This window comes from Pseudoliparis swirei, chromosome 8, assembly GCF_029220125.1.
Source record: "Pseudoliparis swirei isolate HS2019 ecotype Mariana Trench chromosome 8, NWPU_hadal_v1, whole genome shotgun sequence".
NCBI classification, from domain to species: domain Eukaryota; kingdom Metazoa; phylum Chordata; class Actinopteri; order Perciformes; family Liparidae; genus Pseudoliparis; species Pseudoliparis swirei.
Window position 1 is genome coordinate 2,086,634 of NC_079395.1, and position 13,925 is coordinate 2,100,558.

Consider the following 13,925-nt stretch of genomic DNA (forward strand, 5'->3'; position numbering starts at 1 on the left):
CAGCTTCTTTCAACTCAATCGCCTGCCTTTATGAGAGTTAAATATGGCAGTTTAATAGATGAAGGGATTCTAAAACGTTCCTCATCGCTGTTTTTGATCACTTCATTTGGTTGACGTCTGTCTCGCCCACGTCGCCGCTCAGTGTTACGAGCCTCGGTGAGGGGGAGGAGGATCCCTCCATCCTTTTTTAAAGGCAGCGGTAGATTAGTACTGTGCTGATTTCACTGTTTTTGTGTGTGTGGGCTGCTCACTGTACATAAGCAATCATGAACCATCTGTCAGATCTTTAGACAACGAACAGAAAAGCTTTTATTCGACCGTGTCTCTGCAGAGTGGCCTTCTTATTGCACGGCTCGGAGGTGAAGACGCACGATAGCAACAGCAAGACTGCAGCACATGTGTTCAATGTGGTCGATGCCACACTGTCTGTTCGTTTAGGAGCTTGGAGTACCACCAGGCCAAGTGATGGACGGTATGAATGGTATTTCAATCTACATTCTGTAAAGACACGTCTCACTGTATTCTTAAACTCACCAGGATGGCCGAGTGGTTAAGGCGTTGGCCTTAAGATCAGATTCAATTCAATTCAATTCAGTTTATTTGTGTCGCCCAATTTCACAAATTACTAATTTGTCTCGGAGTGCTTTACAATCTGTACACATAGACATCCCTGCCCCAAAACCTCACATCGGACCAGGAAAAACTCCCAAATAACCCTTCAGGGGGAAAAAAAGGGAAGGGTGTAAGCCCTCGTGGGTTCGAACCCCACTCCTGGTAAATATGGTACATGCTTCTTTATACAGAAAGGAAGTAGGAGCCCTCCAGGCGACTTGAAAGGGTAAGAGCTGGTCCGTCGTTCCACGACCAGGACAGACTCCCCACTACTTGTCTTTAATCTGAAACTGGCATAAGCTTCACCCGAAATGGTGACATACCACGATAGTTTCAGCAGTATTCATTGAATTTTCTGATTTAAAATTGTAATAATGATGAAAGAAATCTCACCAGGTTGGCTGAGTGGTTAAGGCGTTGGACTTAAGATCCAATGGGCGTCAGCCCTCGTGGGTTTGATCCCCACTTCAGGTGATGATGATATATTACTGTCAATATTCAAAGTGGAACCAGAACACCTACAGTAGTCTTGCAATGGTAAGAGCTGGTCCATGGTTCCAGTACCAAATCTGTATTGCTCGTCTTAAATCTGAGATCCATTAAACGGTCAGAGCGTTCACTTCTAGCACCCTGGCATAAGGTTTCCTCAGAAGATTAGTAGTGGGATGTCATCATAGTTCGATCACACTCTCTGGTCCCCCTTTTTGATCAATTGGAACCACCACCCCGGTCTGCCAGTCCATGGGCACTGTGGCATTGTGGCCCAACCCCTATGCAACATTAAAAGGCGTGTCTGCCAAGACAACCCAACAATCACCAGCGCCTTCAGCATCTCAGGACGGACCTTATCCAGCCCTGGCACCTTGCCACCAAGGAGCCCTTTTTTAGTGTCCTCTGCCAGGGACGTTGGTTTGACAACCACATTCCACGCCCAAGTCTTCTTTTAAATATCTGATGTAAAATTATAATACTTGTTATAGAACTATCACCAGGATGTCCGAGAGGTTAAGGCATTGGACTTAAGATCCAATGGGCGTAAGCCCTCGTGGGTTCGAACCCCACTCCTGGTATTTTATGATTTATATCGTGGGGGACCTCATCCATCCCCAGCACCTTGCCACCAAGGAGCCTTTTTTTAGTGGCCTCTGCCAGGGACGTTGGTTTGACAACCACATTCCACGCCCAAGTCTTCTTTTAAATATCTGATGTAAAATTATAATACTGGTTATAAAAATGTCACCAGGATGGCCGAGTGGTTAAGGCGTTGGACTTAAGATCCAATGGGTGTAAGCCCTCTTGGGTTCAAACCCCACTCCTGGTAAATATGATATATTACTGACTTTATACAGAAAGATACCAGGACACCTGCAGTAGTCTTGCAAGGGTAAGAGCTGGTCCACGGTTACACGATTGGCACAGATCCCCACTGCTAGTCTTGAATCTGAAACTGGCATAAGCTTTACACGAAAGGCTGACAAGTGCTATAGGACAATAGTTAGAGCAGTGTTCCTTTAAATATCTGTTGTAAAATTGTAATAATGATTAAAGAAACTGAACCAGGATGGCCGAGAGGTTAAGGCGTTGGACTTAAGATCCAATGGGCGTAAGCCCTCGTGGGTTCGAACCCCACTCCTGGTTTTATATGATTTATATCTTGGGGGACCTCATCCAGCCCCAGCACCTTGCCACAAAGGAGCCTTTGGACTACTTTAGTGGCCTCTGCCAGGGATCTGGGTGTGAAAGCTCTCTCCACTCCCAAGTATTCTTTAAATATATGATGTAAAATTGTAATAATGATATAAGAAATCTCACCAGGATGGCCGAGTGGTTAAGGCGTTGGACTTAAGATCCAATGGGTGTAAGCCCTCGTGGGTTCGAACCCCACTCCTGGTAAATATGATACATGCTTCTTTATACAGAAAGGAACCAGGAGCCCTCCAGGCGACTTGAAAGGGTAAGAGCTGGTCCATCCTTCCACGACCAGGACAAACTCCCCACTACTTGTCTTGAATCAGAAACTGGCATAAGCTTTACCCGAAATGGTGCCATACCCCGATAGTTTCAGCAGTCTTCATTTAACTTTCTGATTTAAAATTGTAATAATGACTAGAGAAATGTCACCAGGATGGCCGAGTGGTTAAGGCGTTGGACTTAAGATCCAATGGGCGTCATCTCTTGTGGGTCAGATCCCCACTCCTGGTAATTAAGATTTATTACCGTCATTATTCAAAGTGGAACAAGGACACGTGCAGTAGTCTTGCAATGGTAAGAGCTGGTCCGCGGTTTCAGTACCAAATCTGTATTGCTCGTCTTGAATCTGAGATCCAACAAACGGTCAGAGCGTTCACTTCTAGCACCCTGGCATAAGGTTTCCTCAGAAGATGAGTAGTGGGATGCCACGATAGTTCGATCACACTCTCTGGTCCCCCTTTTTGATGAATTGGAACCACCACCCCGGTCTGCCAGTCCATGGGCACTGTGGCATTGTGGCCTAACCCCGATGCAACGACAACCCAACAATCACCAGCGCCTTCAGCATCTCAGGACGGACCTTATCCAGCCCTGGCACCTTGCCACCAAGGAGCCTTTTTTTAGTGGCCTCTGCCAGGGACGTTGGTTTGACAACCACATTCCACGCCCAAGTCTTCTTTTAAATATCTGATGTAAAATTATAATACTGGTTATAGAAATGTCACCAGGATGGCCGAGAGGTTAAGGCGTTGGACTTAAGATCCAATGGGCGTAAGCCCTCGTGGGTTCGAACCCCACTCCTGGTATTATATGATTTATATCGTGGGGACCTCATCCAGCCCCAGCACCTTGTCACGAAGGAGCCATTGGACTACTTTAGTGGCCTCTGCCAGGGATCTGGGTGTGAAAGCTCTCTCCACTCCCAAGTATTCTTTTATTATATGATGTAAGAAAGAAACCAGGACACCTGCAGTAGTCTTGCAAGGGTAAGAGCTGTTTCACGGTTACACGATTGGCACAGATCCCCACTGCTAGTCTTGAATCTGAAACTGGCATAAGCTTTACACGAAAGGCTGGCAAGTGCTATAGGACGATAGTTAGAGCAGTGTTCTTTTAAATATCTGATGTAAAATTGTAATAATGATTAAAGAAAATGAACCAGGATGGCCGAGAGGTTAAGGCGTTGGCCTTAAGATCCAATAGGCGTAAGCCCTCGTGGGTTCGAACCCCACTCCTGGTATTATATGATTTATATCGTGGGGACCTTATCCAGCCCTAGCACCTTGTCACGAAGGAGCCATTGGACTACTTTAGTGGCCTCTGCCAGGGATCTGGGTGTGAAAGCTCTCTCCACTCCCAAGTATTCTTTTAAATATATGATGTAAAATTTTTATATTGATATAAGAAATCTCACCAGGATGGCCGAGTGGTTAAGGCGTTGGACTTAAGATCCAATGGGTGTAAGCCCTCGTGGGTTCGAACCCCACTCCTGGTAAATATGATACATGCTTCTTTATACAGAAAGGAACCAGGAGCCCTCCAGGCGACTTGAAAGGGTAAGAGCTGGTCCATCCTTCCACGACCAGGACAGTCTCCCCACTACTTGTCTTGAATCTGAAACTGGCATAAGCTTTACCCGAAATGGTGCCATACCACGATAGTTTCAGCAGTCTTCATTTAACTTTCTGATTTAAAATTGTAATAATGATTAGAGAAATGTCACCAGGATGGCCGAGTGGTTAAGGCGTTGGACTTAAGATCCGATGGGCGTCAGCCCTCGTAGGTTCGATCCCCACTCCTGGTAATTAAGATATATTACCGTCATTATTCAAAGTGGAACAAGGTCACCTGCAGTAGTCTTGCAATGGTAAGAGCTGGTCCGCGGTTCCAGTACCAAATCTGTATTGCTCGTCTTGAATCTGAGATCCAACAAACGGTCAGAGCGTTCACTTCTAGCACCCTGGCATAAGGTTTCCTCAGAAGATGAGTCGTGGGATGCCACGATATTTCGATCACACTCTCTGGTCCCCCTTTTTGATGAATGGAAACCACCACCGGTCTGCCAGTCCATGGGCACTGTGGCATGGTGGCTAACTTGATGCAACGACAACCCAACACAATCACCAGCGCCTTCAGCATCTCAGGAGGACTGCCTTCCAGCCTTGGCACTTGCCTTTTTTGTTTTTTTTTTTGGCCTCTTTGACGTTGGTTTTGACAACCACATTCCACGTCTTTCTTTTAAATAAATATCTGATGTAAAATTATAAAACTGGTTATAGAAATGTCACCAGGATGGCCGAGAGGTTAAGGTGTTGGACTTAAGATCCAATGGGCGTAAGTCCTCGTGGGTTCGAACCCCACTCCTGGTATTATATGGTTTATATCGTGGGGACCTTATCCAGCCCTAGCACCTTGTCACGAAGGAGCCTTTGGACTACTTTAGTGGCCTCTGCCAGGGATCTGGGTGTGAAAGCTCTCTCCCCTCCCAAGTATTCTTTTAAATATATGATGTAAAATTGTAATAATGATATAAGAAATCTCACCAGGATGGCCAAGTGGACTTAAGACCCAATGGGCGTCAGCCCTCGTGGGTTCGATCCCCACTCCTGGTAATTAAGATATATTACCGTCATTATTCAAAGTGGAACAAGGACACCTGCAGTAGTCTTGCAATGGTAAGAGCTGGTCCGCGGTTCCAGTACCAAATCTGTATTGCTCGTCTTGAATCTGAGATCCAACAAACGGTCAGAGCGTTCACTTCTAGCACCCTGGCATAAGGTTTCCTCAGAAGATGAGTAGTGGGATGCCACGATAGTTCGATCACACTCTCTGGTCCCCCTTTTTGATGAATTGGAACCACCACCCCGGTCTGCCAGTCCATGGGCACTGTGGCATTGTGGCCCAACCCCTATACAACATTAAAAGGCGTGTCTGCCAAGACAACCCAACAATCACCAGCGCCTTCAGCATCTCAGGATGGACCTTATCCAGCCCTGGCACCTTGCCACCAAGGAGCTTTTTTAGTGGCCTCTGACAGGGACGTTGGTTTGACAACCACATTCCACGCCCAAGTCTTCTTTTAAATATCTGATGTAAAATTATAAAACTGGTTATAGAAATGTCACCAGGATGGCCGAGAGGTTAAGGCGTTGGACTTAAGATCCAATGGGCGTAAGCCCTCGTGGGTTCGAACCCCACTCCTGGTATTATATGATTTATATCGTGGGGGACCTCATCCAGCCCCAGCACCTTGTCACGAAGGAGCCTTTGGACTACTTTAGTGGCCTCTGCCAGGGATCTGGGTGTGAAAGCTCTCTCCACTCCCAAGTATTCTTTTTATTATATGATGTAAGAAAGGAACCAGGACACCTGCAGTAGTCTTGCAAGGGTAAGAGCTGGTCCACGGTTACAGGATTGGCACAGAATCCCCACTGCTAGTCTTGAATCTGAAACTGGCATAAGCATTACACGAAAGGCTGACAAGTGCTATAGGACGATAGTTAGAGCAGTGTTCTTTTAAATATCTGATGTAAATTAGTAATAATGATTAGAGAAAATGAACCAGGATGGCCGAGTGGTGAAGGCGTTGGACTTAAGATCCAATGGGTGTAAGCCCTCGTGGGTTCGAACCCCACTCCTGGTAAATATGATACGTGCTTCTTTATACAGAAAGGAACCAGGAGCCCTCCAGGCGACTTGAAAGGGTAAGAGCTGGTCCATCCTTCCACGACCAGGACAGACTTCCCACTACTTGTCTTGAATCTGAAACTGGCATAAGCTTTACCTGAAATGGTGCCATACCACGATAGTTTCAGCAGTCTTCATTTAACTTTCTGATTTAAAATTGTAATAATGATTAGAGAAATGTCACCAGGATGGCCGAGTGGTTAAGGCGTTGGACTTAAGATCCGATGGGCGTCAGCCCTCGTGGGTTCGATCCCCACTCCTGGTAATTAAGATATATTACCGTCATTATTCAAAGTGGAACAAGGACACCTGCAGTAGTCTTGCAATGGTAAGAGCTGGTCCGCGGTTCTAGTACCAAATCTGTATTGCTCGTCTTGAATCTGAGATCCAACAAACGGTCAGAGCGTTCACTTCTAGCACCCTGGCATAAGGTTTCCTCAGAAGATGAGTAGTGGGATGCCACGATAGTTCGATCACACTCTCTGGTCCCCCTTTTTGATGAATTGGAACCACCACCCCGGTCTGCCAGTCCATGGGCACAGGCACTGTGGCATTTAACTTGATGCAACGACAACCCAACAATCACCAGCGCCTTCAGCATCTCAGGACGGACCTTATCCAGCCCTGGCACCTTGCCACCAAGGAGCCTTTTTTTAGTGGCCTCTGCCAGGGACGTTGGTTTGACAACCACATTCCACGCCCAAGTCTTCTTTTAAATATCTGATGTAAAATTATAATACTGGTTATAGAAATGTCACCAGGATGGCCGAGAGGTTAAGGCGTTGGACTTAAGATCAAATGGGTGTAAGTCCTCGTGGGTTAGAACCCCACTCCTGGTATTATATGATTTATATCGTGGGGACCTCATCCAGCCCCAGCACCTTGTCACGAAGGAGCCATTGGACTACTTTAGTGGCCTCTGCCAGGGATCTGGGTGTGAAAGCTCTCTCCACTCCCAAGTATTCTATTTATTATATGATGTAAGAAAGAAACCAGGACACCTGCAGTAGTCTTGCTAGGGTAAGAGCTGTTACACGATTGGCACAGATCCCCACTGCTAGTCTTGAATCTGAAACTGGCATAAGCTTTACACGAAAGGCTGGCAAGTGCTATAGGACGATAGTTAGAGCAGTGTTCTTTTAAATATCTGATGTAAAATTGTAATAATGATTAAAGAAAATGAACCAGGATGGCCGAGAGGTTAAGGCGTTGGACTTAAGATCCAATGGGCGTAAGCCCTCGTGGGTTCGAACCCCACTCCTGGTATTATATGATTTATATCGTGGGGGATCTCATCCATCCCCAGCACCTTGTCACGAAGGAGCCATTGGACTACTTTAGTGGCCTCTGCCAGGGATCTGGGTGTGAAAGCTCTCTCCACTCCCAAGTATTCTTTAAATATATGATGTAAAATTGTAATAATGATATAAGAAATCTCACCAGGATGGCCGAGTGGTTAAGGCGTTGGACTTAAGATCCAATGGGTGTAAGCCCTCGTGGGTTCGAACCCCACTCCTGGTAAATATGATACATGCTTCTTTATACAGAAAGGAACCAGGAGCCCTCCAGGCGACTTGAAAGGGTAAGAGCTGGTCCATCCTTCCACGACCAGGACAGACTCCCCACTACTTGTCTTGAAACTGGCATAAGCTTTACCCGAAATGGTGCCATACCACGATAGTTTCAGCAGTCTTCATTTAACTTTCTGATTTAAAATTGTAATAATGATTAGAGAAATGTCACCAGGATGGCCGAGTGGTTAAGGCGTTGGACTTAAGATCCAATGGGCGTAAGCCCTCGTGGGTTCGAACCCCACTCCTGGTATTATATGATTTATATCGTGGGGGACCTCATCCAGCCCCAGCACCTTGTCACGAAGGAGCCTTTGGACTACTTTAGTGGCCTCTGCCAGGGATCTGGGTGTGAAAGCTCTCTCCCCTCCCAAGTATTCTTTTAAATATATGATGTAAAATTGTAATAATGATATAAGAAATCTCACCAGGATGGCCAAGTGGACTTAAGACCCAATGGGCGTCAGCCCTCGTGGGTTCGATCCCCACTCCTGGTAATTAAGATATATTACCGTCATTATTCAAAGTGGAACAAGGTCACATGCAGTAGTCTTGCAATGGTAAGAGCTGGTCCGCGGTTCCAGTACCAAATCTGTATTGCTCGTCTTGAATCTGAGATCCAACAAACGGTCAGAGCATTCACTTCTAGCACCCTGGCATAAGGTTTCCTCAGAAGATGAGTAGTGGGATGCCACGATAGTTCGATCACACTCTCTGGTCCCCCTTTTTGATAAATTGGAACCACCACCCCGGTCTGCCAGTCCATGGGCACTGTGGCATTGTGGCCCAACCCCTATACAACATTAAAAGGCGTGTCTGCCAAGACAACCCAACAATCACCAGCGCCTTCAGCATCTCAGGACGGACCTTATCCAGCCCTGGCACCTTGCCACCAAGGAGCCTTTTTTTAGTGGCCTCTGCCAGGGACGTTGTTTGACAACCACATTCCACGCCCAAGTCTTCTTTTAAATATATGATGTAAAATTATAAAACTGGTTATAGAAATGTCACCAGGATGGCCGAGAGGTTAAGGCGTTGGACTTAAGATCCAATGGGCGTAAGCCCTTGTGGGTTCGAACCCCACTCCTGGTATTATATGATTTATATCGTGGGGGACCTCATCCAGCCCCAGCACCTTGTCACGAAGGAGCCTTTGGACTACTTTAGTGGCCTCTGCCAGGGATCTGGGTGTGAAAGCTCTCTCCACTCCCAAGTATTCTTTTAAATATATGATGTAAAATTGTAATATTGATATAAGAAATCTCACCAGGATGGCCGAGTGGTGAAGGCGTTGGACTTAAGATCCAATGGGTGTAAGCCCTCGTGGGTTCGAACCCCACTCCTGGTAAATATGATACATGCTTCTTTATACAGAAAGGAACCAGGAGCCCTCCAGGCGACTTGAAAGGGTAAGAGCTGGTCTATCGTTCCACGACCAGGACAGTCTCCCCACTACTTGTCTTGAATCTGAAACTGGCATAAACTTTACCCGAAATGGTGCCATTCCACGATAGTTTCAGCAGTCTTCATTTAACTTTCTGATTTAAAATTGTAATAATGATTAGAGAAATGTCACCAGGATGGCCGAGTGGTTAAGGCGTTGGACTTAAGATCCAATGGGTGTAAGCCCTCGTGGGTTCGAACCCCACTCCTGGTAAATATGATACGTGCTTCTTTATACAGAAAGGAACCAGGAGCCCTCCAGGCGACTTGAAAGGGTAAGAGCTGGTCCATCCTTCCACGACCAGGACAGACTCCCCACTACTTGTCTTGAATCTGAAACTGGCATAAAGCTGCGAAATGGTGCCATACCACGATAGTTTCAGCAGTCTTCATTTAACTTTCTGATTTAAAATTGTAATAATGATTAGAGAAATGTCACCAGGATGGCCGAGTGGTTAAGGCGTTGGACTTAAGATCCAATGGGTGTAAGCCCTCGTGGGTTCGAACCCCACTCCTGGTATTATATGATTTATATCGTGGGGGACCTCATCCAGCCCCAGCACCTTGTCACGAAGGAGCCTTTGGACTACTTTAGTGGCCTCTGCCAGGGATCTGGGTGTGAAAGCTCTCTCCCCTCCCAAGTATTCTTTTAAATATATGATGTAAAATTGTAATAATGATATAAGAAATCTCACCAGGATGGCCAAGTGGACTTAAGACCCAATTCAAGATTCAAGATTCAAGATGTTTTATTTGTCATACACACACACAGGTGTGAGTGAAAAAAGAAAATGGCAATCTCCAGGAGGAATGTGCACAACAAGTACACACACTTTTACAAAAAAAACACAACAATTAGTAAGTGTGTGTGTGTGTGTGTGTGTGTGTGTGTGTGCGCGTCGTCGCGTGGCGCAGGCGTCAGCCCTCGTGGGTTCGATCCCCACTCCTGGTAATTAAGATATATTACCGTCATTATTCAAAGTGGAACAAGGTCACCTGCAGTAGTCTTGCAATGGTAAGAGCTGGTCCGCGGTTCCAGTACCAAATCTGTATTGCTCGTCTTGAATCTGAGATCCAACAAACGGTCAGAGCTTTCACTTCTAGCACCCTGGCATAAGGTTTCCTCAGAAGATGAGTAGTGGGATGCCACGATAGTTCGATCACACTCTCTGGTCCCCCTTTTTGATAAATTGGAACCACCACCCCGGTCTGCCAGTCCATGGGCACTGTGGCATTGTGGCCTAACCCCGATGCAACGACAACCCAACAATCACCAGCGCCTTCAGCATCTCAGGACGGACCTTATCCAGCCCTGGCACCTTGCCACCAAGGAGCCTTTTTTTAGTGGCCTCTGCCAGGGACGTTGGTTTGACAACCACATTCCACGCCCAAGTCTTCTTTTAAATATCTGATGTAAAATTATAATACTGGTTATAGAAATGCCACCAGGATGGCAGAGAGGTTAAGGCGTTGGACTTAAGATCCAATGGGCGTAAGCCCTCGTGGGTTCGAACCCCACTCCTGGTATTATATGATTTATATCGTGGGGACCTCATCCAGCCCCAGCACCTTGTCACGAAGGAGCCATTGGACTACTTTAGTGGCCTCTGCCAGGGATCTGGGTGTGAAAGCTCTCTCCACTCCCAAGTATTCTTTTTATTATATGATGTAAGAAAGAAACCAGGACACCTGCAGTAGTCTTGCAAGGGTAAGAGCTGTTTCACGGTTACACGATTGGCACAGATCCCCACTGCTAGTCTTGAATCTGAAACTGGCATAAGCTTTACACGAAAGGCTGACAAGTGCTATAGGACGAGAGTTAGAGCAGTGTTCTTTTAAATATCTGATGTAAAATTGTAATAATGATTAAAGAAACTGAACCAGGATGGCCGAGTGGTTAAGGCGTTGGACTTAAGATCCAATGGGTGTAAGCCCTCGTGGGTTCAAACCCCACTCCTGGTATTATATGATTTATATCTTGGGGGACCTCATCCATCCCCAGCACCTTGCCACAAAGGAGCCTTTGGACTACTTTAGTGGCCTCTGCCAGGGATCTGGGTGTGAAAGCTCTCTCCACTCCCAAGTATTCTTTTAAATATATGATGTAAAATTGTAATAATGATATAAGAAATCTCACCAGGATGGCCGAGAGGTTAAGGCGTTGGACTTAAGATCCAATGTGTGTAAGCCCTCGTGGGTTCGAACCCCACTCCTGGTAAATATGATATATTACCGTCATTATTCAAAGTGGAACCAGGACACCTGCAGTAGTCTTGCAATGGTAAGAGCTGGTCCGCGGTTCCAGTACCAAATCTGTATTGCTCGTCTTGAATCTGAGATCCAACAAACGGTCAGAGCGTTCACTTCTAGCACCCTGGCATAAGGTTTCCTCAGAAGATGAGATGAGTAGTGGGATACCAAGATAGTTCAATCACACTCTCTGGTCCCCCTTTTTGATGAATTGGAACCACCACCCCGGTCTGCCAGTCCATGGGCACTGTGGCATTGTGGCCCAACCCCTATGCAACATTAAAAGGCGTGTCTGCCAAGACAACCCAACAATCACCAGCGCCTTCAGCATCTCAGGACGGACCTTATCCAGCCCTGGCACCTTGCCACCAAGGAGCCTTTTTTTAGTGGCATCTGCCAGGGACGTTGGTTTGACAACCACATTCCACGCCCAAGTCTTCTTTTAAATATCTGATGTAAAATTATAATACTGGTTATAAATATGTCACCAGGATGGCTGAGAGGTTAAGGCATTGGACTTAAGATCCAATGGGCGTAAGCCCTCGTGGGTTCGAACCCCACTCCTGGTATTATATGATTTATATTGTGGGGGACCTCATCCAGCCCCAGCACCTTGTCACGAAGGAGCCTTTGGACTACTTTAGTGGCCTCTGCCAGGGATCTGGGTGAAAGCTCTCTCCACTCCCAAGTATTCTATTTATTATATGATGTAATTTAAATATCTGATGTAAAATTGTAATAATGATTAAAGAAATCTCACCAGGATGGCCGAGTGGTTAAGGCGTTGGACTTAAGATCCAATGGGTGTAAGCCCTCGTGGGTTCAACTGGTATTATATGATTTATATCTTGGGGACCCTCATCCATCCCCAGCACCTGCCCACAAAAGAGCCTTTTGACTACTGGCCTCTCTGCAGGGATCTGGGGTGAAACTCCTCTCTCCACTTTATTCTTTTTTTAATATATGATGTAAAATTGTAATAATGATATAAAATCTCACCAGGATGGGGTTAATAAGCCCTCGTGGGTTCAACCCCACTCCTGGTAATATATGATATATGTCATTATTCAAAGTGGAACCAGGACACCTGCAGTAGTCTTGCAATGGTAAGAGCTGGGCCATGGTTCCAGTACCAAATCTGTATTGCTCGTCTTGAATCTGAGATCCAACAAACGGCGGTCCAGAGCTTCTAGCACCCTGGCATAAGGTTTCCTCAGAAGATTGAGTAGGATGCCATGATAGTTCAATCACACTCTCTGGTCCCCTTTTGATGGTGGAACCACCACCCCGGTCTGCCAGTCCATGGGCACTGTGGCATTGTGGCCCAACCCCTATGCAACATTAAAAGGCGTGTCTGCCAAGACAACCCAACAATCACCAGCGCCTTCAGCATCTCAGGACGGACCTTATCCAGCCCTGGCATCTTGCCACCAAGGAGCCTTTTTTTAGTGGCATCTGCCAGGGACGTTGGTTTGACAACCACATTCCACGCCCAAGTCTTCTTTTAAATATCTGATGTAAAATTATAATACTGGTTATAAATATGTCACCAGGATGGCTGAGAGGTTAAGGCATTGGACTTAAGATCCAATGGGCGTAAGCCCTCGTGGGTTCGAACCCCACTCCTGGTATTATATGATTTATATTGTGGGGGACCTCATCCAGCCCCAGCACCTTGTCACGAAGGAGCCTTTGGACTACTTTAGTGGCCTCTGCCAGGGATCTGGGTGTGAAAGCTCTCTCCACTCCCAAGTATTCGTTTAATTATATGATGTAAAATTGTAATAATGATCTAAGAAATCTCACCAGGATGGCCGAGTGGTTAAGGCGTTGGACTTAAGATCCAATGGGTGTAAGCCCTCGTGGGTTCAATCCCCACTCCTGGTAATAATGATATACTACTGTCATTATTCAAAGTGGAACCAGGACACCTGCAGTAGTCTTGCAATGGTAAGAGCTGGTCCATGGTTCCAGTACCATATCTGTATTGCTCGTCTTGAATCTGAGATCCAACAAACGGTCAGAGCTTTCACTTCTAGCATCCTGGCATAAGGTTTCCTCAGAAGATTAGTAGTGGGATGCCATGATAGTTCGATCACACTCTCTGGTCCCCCTTTTTGATAAATTGGAACCACCACCCCGGTCTGCCAGTCCATGGGCACTGTGGCATTGTGGCCCAACCCCTATGCAACATTAAAAGGCGTGTCTGCCAAGACAACCCAACAATCACCAGCGCCTTCAGCATCTCAGGACGGACCTTATCCAGCCCTGGCACCTTGCCACCAAGGAGCCTTTTTTTAGTGGCCTCTGCCAGGGACGTTGTTTGACAACCACATTCCACGCCCAAGTCTTCTTTTAAATATCTGATGTAAAATTATAATACTGGTTATA

The 13,925-nt window shown here is 46.3% G+C and overlaps 14 non-coding genes across 14 annotated transcripts; all 14 read left to right on the top strand.

Moving 5' to 3' along the window:
• Nucleotides 1–2,422: 2,422 nt before the first annotated feature.
• On the top strand, nt 2,423–2,505 carry trnal-uaa (transfer RNA leucine (anticodon UAA)). Its single transcript has one exon. It is a non-coding gene; the product is annotated as a tRNA-Leu (tRNA).
• An 801-nt stretch (nt 2,506–3,306) lies between these two features.
• On the top strand, nt 3,307–3,389 carry trnal-uaa (transfer RNA leucine (anticodon UAA)). Its single transcript has one exon. It is a non-coding gene; the product is annotated as a tRNA-Leu (tRNA).
• Nucleotides 3,390–3,995: 606 nt separating this feature from the next.
• On the top strand, nt 3,996–4,078 carry trnal-uaa (transfer RNA leucine (anticodon UAA)). The gene has a single exon. It is a non-coding gene; the product is annotated as a tRNA-Leu (tRNA).
• A 1,628-nt stretch (nt 4,079–5,706) lies between these two features.
• trnal-uaa (transfer RNA leucine (anticodon UAA)) lies at nt 5,707–5,789 on the top strand. Its single transcript has one exon. It is a non-coding gene; the product is annotated as a tRNA-Leu (tRNA).
• A 354-nt stretch (nt 5,790–6,143) lies between these two features.
• On the top strand, nt 6,144–6,226 carry trnal-uaa (transfer RNA leucine (anticodon UAA)). The gene has a single exon. It is a non-coding gene; the product is annotated as a tRNA-Leu (tRNA).
• Nucleotides 6,227–6,452: 226 nt separating this feature from the next.
• trnal-uaa (transfer RNA leucine (anticodon UAA)) lies at nt 6,453–6,535 on the top strand. The gene has a single exon. It is a non-coding gene; the product is annotated as a tRNA-Leu (tRNA).
• A 918-nt stretch (nt 6,536–7,453) lies between these two features.
• On the top strand, nt 7,454–7,536 carry trnal-uaa (transfer RNA leucine (anticodon UAA)). The gene has a single exon. It is a non-coding gene; the product is annotated as a tRNA-Leu (tRNA).
• Nucleotides 7,537–7,708: 172 nt separating this feature from the next.
• Nucleotides 7,709–7,791, top strand: trnal-uaa (transfer RNA leucine (anticodon UAA)). Its single transcript has one exon. It is a non-coding gene; the product is annotated as a tRNA-Leu (tRNA).
• A 220-nt stretch (nt 7,792–8,011) lies between these two features.
• On the top strand, nt 8,012–8,094 carry trnal-uaa (transfer RNA leucine (anticodon UAA)). Its single transcript has one exon. It is a non-coding gene; the product is annotated as a tRNA-Leu (tRNA).
• Nucleotides 8,095–9,106: 1,012 nt separating this feature from the next.
• Nucleotides 9,107–9,189, top strand: trnal-uaa (transfer RNA leucine (anticodon UAA)). Its single transcript has one exon. It is a non-coding gene; the product is annotated as a tRNA-Leu (tRNA).
• A 226-nt stretch (nt 9,190–9,415) lies between these two features.
• Nucleotides 9,416–9,498, top strand: trnal-uaa (transfer RNA leucine (anticodon UAA)). Its single transcript has one exon. It is a non-coding gene; the product is annotated as a tRNA-Leu (tRNA).
• A 223-nt stretch (nt 9,499–9,721) lies between these two features.
• trnal-uaa (transfer RNA leucine (anticodon UAA)) lies at nt 9,722–9,804 on the top strand. Its single transcript has one exon. It is a non-coding gene; the product is annotated as a tRNA-Leu (tRNA).
• Nucleotides 9,805–11,163: 1,359 nt separating this feature from the next.
• On the top strand, nt 11,164–11,246 carry trnal-uaa (transfer RNA leucine (anticodon UAA)). The gene has a single exon. It is a non-coding gene; the product is annotated as a tRNA-Leu (tRNA).
• Nucleotides 11,247–13,338: 2,092 nt separating this feature from the next.
• Nucleotides 13,339–13,421, top strand: trnal-uaa (transfer RNA leucine (anticodon UAA)). The gene has a single exon. It is a non-coding gene; the product is annotated as a tRNA-Leu (tRNA).
• The last annotated feature ends 504 nt before the right edge of the window (nt 13,422–13,925 follow it).